The following is a 7282-nucleotide window of genomic DNA, read 5'->3' on the forward strand; positions in this document are numbered from 1 at the left end:
ATATACTTGATCGGATCCATCTTGGAAATCAACAAAGTGGTATGAACCAGCATATACTGTCTCAGTCGGCGAGCAGACCATACCAAAGCGCAACAAGTTTTCTCGAGCAGTGAATATCTTGTTTCACAGTCGGTAAAATTTTTGATAAGGTAGTAAATTGCATGCTCTTTTCGACCAGACTCGTCATGCTGCCCCAGTACACACCCCATAGACCCCTCAAGGACTGTCAAGTACAGGATTAACGGCCGTCCCTCCACAGGAGGCATCAGAATCGGAGGCTCCTGCAAATATTCTTTTATCTTTTCAAATACCGCTTGGCAATCATTATTCCACCTGACCGTTTGATCTTTTCTCAACAGCTTGAATATGGGTTCACACGTGGTTGTTAGATGAGATATGAACCGTGAAATATAGTTCAATCTACCTAAGAAACCACAAACCTCCTTTTCTGTTCTCGGTTCAGGCATTTCTTGTATCGCTTTTACTTTAGCAGGATCAACATCGATTCCTCTTTCACTTACGATGAACCCCTGCGACTTACCGGACCGCACTCCGAAAGTGCACTTATTCGGATTCAACCTCAATCTGAATTGTCTCAACCGGTCAAACAACTTGGCCAGATCTACCAGATGCCCCTCTTTTGTTTGGGACTTCGCTATCATGTCATCAACATAGCATTCGATTTCATGATGAATCATATCATGAAACAAAGTTACCATAGCCCTTTGATACGTGGCACCGACATCCTTGAGACCGAATGACATCACCTTATAACAAAAAGTGCCCCATGGTGTGATGAACGTTGTTTTCTCCATATCATCTGGCGACATTTTAATTTGATTATAGCCATAAAATCCATCCATGAAGGAAAACACCGAGAATTGAGCCGTATTATCTACCAACACATCGATGTGAGGTAATGGGAAATCATCCTTCGGGATAGCTCTGTTCAAATCCCGGTAGTCCACACACATCCTCACCTTTCCATCCTTCTTCGGCACCGACACAATGTTCGCGACCCAAGGCGGATAGTTAGTGACAGCTAGGAAACCAGCATCCAACTGTTTTTGTACTTCCTCTTTAATTTTCATGGCCATCTCGGGTCGAGTTCTGCGCAACTTCTGCTTCACTAGAGGACAATCTTCTCTCAATGGTAACTTGTGTACAACGATATCGGTATCCAACCCTGGCATATCTTGATAAGACCAGGCGAAGATATCAACATACTCTTTCAATAATGCTACCATTCTACTCTTGACATTCGCCTCCAAAGCAGCCCCAACTTTTACTTCTTTTCTGACCTCCTCGGTACCCAGATTAACAATCTCGACTCGCTCCTCGTGCGGTTGAATCACCTTCTCCTCTTGTTTCAACAACCTGGCTAATTCCTCCGGCAGTTCACAATCTTTTTCGCCTTCTTCTTCGGCATGATAGATCGGATTGTCAAAGTCATATGAGGGTGTAACAGGATTGTTATCAATGAGATCCGGAGAATGATCACATCTGCATGAATGTTGATTCATGCATTGCTTTTAGAACCGGAACGAAGCAAATTAAAAGTTAAATGAAAACAATCATTGCCATTTTTATTTATTTATTAAACTGCAAAAATAAATGAAAAACAGGGAACACGGCTTTTAATGCGAAAAACATCCTTTTATTAATGATGCAAATGTTGCAAAATTAAACACATGAGGTGGCCCTTACAATGAACCATTACGTTTCGGGAAAAACGTATGGCTTTCATGCAAACCGAATTGAAAAACAGAAATATTACTCTTCACGCAGAGTGACAGTGATGATCTTTTCGGCCTTCCAGTTCTGGATCTCCATCTCTGGTACGCACGGTTTTATCCACGAGTCGAGCTCGCAGTCACTGTCGATCTCTTCACCCACCGCACAGATGTGATATGGATCCAGCATTCCAGCACCGGTGAACGTGAACGGCTGACGACGGCCTCTATTCTGTCCAGACGAGCCTCGGCCCGGCTGATAACCAACCCCAAACCTATCTTCCATTGCCGCGATGTCTATCATTCTTCCCCAACCTGGGGCTTCTCCACTCTTTACCACCTCCGCGGCCTGTTTGTAAGAAGAAATGGACGACTTCTTCTCTTCCTTGGCAAAAATGGCATTCTCCACCTTGACAGTTTCAAACGCTTGACTCGGTGTTTCCCATATTTCACCGTCCATTTCTACATACTTGAACGATGACAGTTGGCTGACAAAGATGTCTTCCTCTCCGCAAACTGTCACGACCTGCCCGTCCCTGATATACTTTAACTTCTGGTGCAAAGTCGAAGTTACTGCCCCAGCAGCGTGTATCCATGGTCGACCCAACAAACAACTGTATGCCGGCTGAATATCCATGACATAAAACACAGACTTGAACACCTCGGGCCCGATTTCACAGGGAGCTCCACTTCCATCAAATGCTCTAACCACCAGGTCAGTGGGCCTTAACACCACTCCTTCACAATCCAGCTTTGCCAGGGCTTTCTTTGGCAACACATTGAGTGACGAGCCGGTATCAACCAGAACGTGCGAAAGCACTGCTCCTTTACACTCCATTGAGATGTGTAATGCCCTATTGTGATTACGCTCATCCACCGTAAGATCCAAATCAGTGAAACCCAGCCCATGGCTGGCATTAACATTAGACACCACTGTCTCCAATTGATTGATTGTTATCTCCTGCAGGACATAGGCTCTCTTCAAGATTTTCAACAAAGCCTCTCTATGCCCTTCAGAGCTTAACAGCAAAGATAAGATTGAAATCTTAGACGAAGTCTGCTGCAGATGGTCAACAAGTTTGTACTCAGACTTCTTGATGATCCTCAAAAACTCCTCGGCTTCATCATCAAGTTCTTTTTCCGACCCAACAGGCGTCGGTGCCGCTATAGGAGTACCCTCACTCACCACCTGCTTACCTCTTGCCCTGGCTAAAGCCTTGGCCTTATCTCTCTTTTCTTTTTCTCCATCCCCCCCTCTCAACGTATCGGGCGCAAACAACCTTCCGCTGCGAGTGAAACCACTAGGTCTGGCATTATCCACCTTTGAAACGGTGGTTTCACCTGCAGCCTGATCCTCCTACTTCTCTCCATTACAATATACCTCCCCACCATAATCCCACGACACAACATCATCGTTTTTATATGGAATAGGCCCCGGCACCGTGATGGTAACTGGAGCCGCATCTGCCGGCGCTGAAAAGTTGATAGGATCAAAATAAATGGTTATGATGGAAACATCCTCCCTCTCCAAATCAACTTTCTCAAACCTGAGACTTCCCTCGTCCATCATTCTTTGAACAATCTCCCTCAACAACACACATCCATTAGTAGCGACCGTGCAAGCGGCACAACAATCATCACAACCCGGAAAAACCCCATTCACTAACAATTGTCTCTTGGCCTCAGCCAATGGAGTTCTTAACTGATCCACGTTCATCCGCCCAATTCTCCTCTCACCCTCCAAAATTGCATTCACCCCCATCTGACCATGCGCCGGCATGGGATTAGCATTAACATTCAGAGATGGTGCAAAATTAATGGCCTTGGAGTCTACCAAATCTTGGACAACATGCTTGAAGGCTTTACAATTCTCAACATTGTGTCCAGGGGCACCAGAATGGAATTTGCACTTGGCGCTCTCATCATAGTTGGCAGGCCTCTGGTCTGGTCTCAACGGAGCCAATGTTCTCAACTGAACCAACCCGAGATCCTTCAATTTCTTTAGCAGAAAGGCATATGTCACGGGTGGCCTGTCAAACTGACGATCAGTCATCCGTCCTCTCACTTGATACCCGGCCCGTTGTGTTCTCTGCTGAAATGGCTGTTGTTGCTGTGGCTGTTGTGCAGGTTGATTATCAGCAGGAATTGTTACTGCAGCAGTGTGCTGGTAGTAACGATCCCTACCATGTCCTCTCTGGGCATACACAACACTTGTGTCACCCTCCTTCTTACGCTAACCGTTACCAAAGGGCTTCTTCGATCCAGAAGACGAAGCACTACCCTGTATCTTCCCCATTTTAAGGCAGCTTTTAATTCTCTCCCCTGCCACCACTATATCTGTAAAACCAGTGACGGGATAACCCACCATTCTCTCAGCAAAAGTCCCCTGCAGGGTACCCATGAACAGATCAGACATTTCCCAATCTACCAACGGTGGTTGAACTCTGGTAGCCAACTCTCTCCACCTTTGTGCATACTCTTTAAACCCTTCATTTGGCTTCTGAGACATACCCTGCAACTGGATACGGCTAGGAGCCATGTCAGCATTGAATTGGTACTGTTTAAAGAAAGCGTCTCCCAAGTCCTGCCAGCTCTTGATATCCGATGATCTCAACTTGGTATACCTCTCCAGAGACCCACCAGACAAGCTGTCCTGGAAGAAATACATCCAGACCTTCTGATCTATTGTATAGGCAGATATTTTTCGGACAAAGGCCTGGAGATAAGTTTCCGGGCAAGAACTCCCATTATACTTATCAAACGTGGGAACTTTAAACTTTTGTGGGATCATAATCCCCTCAACCAGCCCCATATTTGTCATATTGATAGCCCCAGGAGAGGTATGGCTTTCCAGAGCCCTGATCTTCTCTGCCAATACCTGAATTTCTTTATATGGTGGCTGAACACCATACTGAACAAATTGCTCGTTCAGCACAGAGAACTGATCTTCTTCTTTATCCTCCATGGCCCCAAAGAAAGGAGGAAACTGATTATCCTTCACAGGACCTGGCCCACCGCCCGCAGCGAAACCAAACCCACAACCATTGTTGATCACTACTCCAGCAGTAGTTGCCTTCCTTCTGGGATCGCCACCATCCCGAGAGCCACCGAGACCATTGTTGGAAACACCCTCTAGATTATCGCCACTATTGGCAGCCGAAGCCCGCTCAAGCTTTTCCACCTTCTCAACAAGTGCCTTCTGCCCCAAGGCGAACCCTTGCATGACGTTGATCAACTCTCCCATCTTCTCTTTCAGCTCGAGAATGTCAGCGTTGGGTGGATCCATCAGTTTGGATTTGTTGCGCCTGGTAGGGTATCTGTGCATACGAGCTACGTGTAAAGGAATGATTCTACGTGCGCGAGCAATGATTCCTGAAACAATCAAACACATTAGGAACCGACACCTACAAAACAGAAGACAGGTTATTATGACTCACGCATGAATGCAATGTCTATCCGTATGAGGAACATTCTGTCCTTTGATTCTGGGTTCATCGAGACAGATAATAATTTGACAATAACATTCTGATATCAGGATGTCTCTCAACCAGAATCTCAATCGAGAATGTACCCTGAGTATAGATAGACATGAGTTAGATGCAAATGAATGAAAAATGGGAATGATGCAGATGCATGAATACAAGTCACTGTGCCATCCTCCAAGTCATCTGAACATCAACTGTACGGAAGGTCCGGTCTCTGAACTGATCACAACCATCTGAAGGACCGGGTAACCATAAATCCAACTCGGGGTTCCGAAATAAATAGAACGGAGGATACATCACCATCATCGCTGGACAACCACTGATCGGATAACAACAAGATCCTCTGAACGATTACCCTCAAATTCAACCCGGGGAATCCGAAATAAACGGAACCCGCTGATAAATACCACGGACAGAACTCCGGCGTCTCAGAAATAAATATCCATAATCCAATTGAACCAGAGTCACCAACAGAACCTGTGCTGTAGGAATCAAACCCTCCCCTCACAGGTGAATTCTAATAAGGTCATCCTAAGGCGGATAATGGTCTCGACAATTGGACAAGATACTCAACGGGTTTTCCCTTTCGGGTGTGCCGTTGCAGCTCTCATAAGATCATCTGAACCAAAGATCCGGGAAAGAAAGGTCACCAAAGTCAACAGCTCAAAAGAGGTAACCCAACCATAGTGGATACTCCACAAGGAAGGGCTCTCTCAGATGAACCTCGTTCGGCTGTGGTATGCCACATCGCAACAACATGCTGACCTAACATGTGAGGAGACGTGAGACCATGCTAATCCTAGGTGTATACTCGGGCCTGGGTTTTAGCCCCACTCAAAACACCCACCCCAAATCAAAGGAACCACACCTGTCCAGAATCCAGCACAGTAATAATATGATGCATGCAAACATATATGCAAATATATACAGTCACAGTATAATAATCATACATGCAATAAATAAAGCAGTAAAAGCAACCAAAACTACCCTAAGGAGCGCTAGGATTGACTCGCTTAGAGAAGATGGACCAGCAAGAGGTCAACTTACATCCCCAGCAGAGTCGCCAGCTGTCGCAACGCGAAAAACAACCGGCGGAAAAAAACACATGTTTACAGAGCCGCCACCGACGCTATTCATCCTATGACGGAAAGGGAGCGCAGGACTAACCTCAGAAAGGGAAAGGAACGGTCTTACGACCAGAGATTGCAAGGTACGGGAGTCGGTTACGCAAGGGGAAGGTATTAGCACCCCTCACGTCCGTCGTACTCGACGGGATCCACGCTCAAAAGAATAGGAAAAGGTTGCTAAATAACTGCTCAAAGAGAATGCACACACACTGGAATAATAAACAGGTGAAAGAAGATGGAGGAAGGGGACTCGGAAGGATATCGCATCCTGGGCCTACGTAGTTTATCAAAAACAAACATCAGAGTCAACGTAGTTCGGGTAATGGGAAACATGCTCGCTAGGACATCGCATCCTATGCCTACGTATCTTCTCTATCCAGAGAAAGAATCAGAGCACTCGTAGCTCGGCTAACGCACGCCGAAATAAAACACCGAAAAGAGACGCTGAGACGTCAAAAGAAACACTCAACAGGAAACAGAATGCCAATCCATGGACTTACATCCGACTCCAAACAAACACCACAAACAAGGAAACAGAATGCCAATACATGGACTTATATCCGACTCCAAACAAGTAACACAAACAAGGAAACAGAATGCCAATATATGGACTTATATCTGACTCCTAACAACAACAAACGCTAACCAGCGTACACCAAAGAAAAAGATTAACAAATTGACAAACTAATAGGGAGTCTGGAACTCGAGCCTAATAGTTGTCACACAAACACAAAGAGACGCTGAGACGTCAAAAGAAACAAAAAGGCTTGAAAAAGAAAAAGGGTGAACAACAAACTAATAGGGAGTCTGGAACTCGAGCCTAATAGTTGTCACACAAACACAATGAGACGCTGAGACGTCAAAAGAAACAAAAAGGTTGAACACACTAAAAAAAACAAAAGAGTGAACAACAAACTAATAGGGAGTCTGGAACTCG

This window comes from Lathyrus oleraceus, chromosome 1, assembly GCF_024323335.1.
Source record: "Lathyrus oleraceus cultivar Zhongwan6 chromosome 1, CAAS_Psat_ZW6_1.0, whole genome shotgun sequence".
In the NCBI taxonomy this organism is placed as follows: domain Eukaryota; kingdom Viridiplantae; phylum Streptophyta; class Magnoliopsida; order Fabales; family Fabaceae; genus Lathyrus; species Lathyrus oleraceus.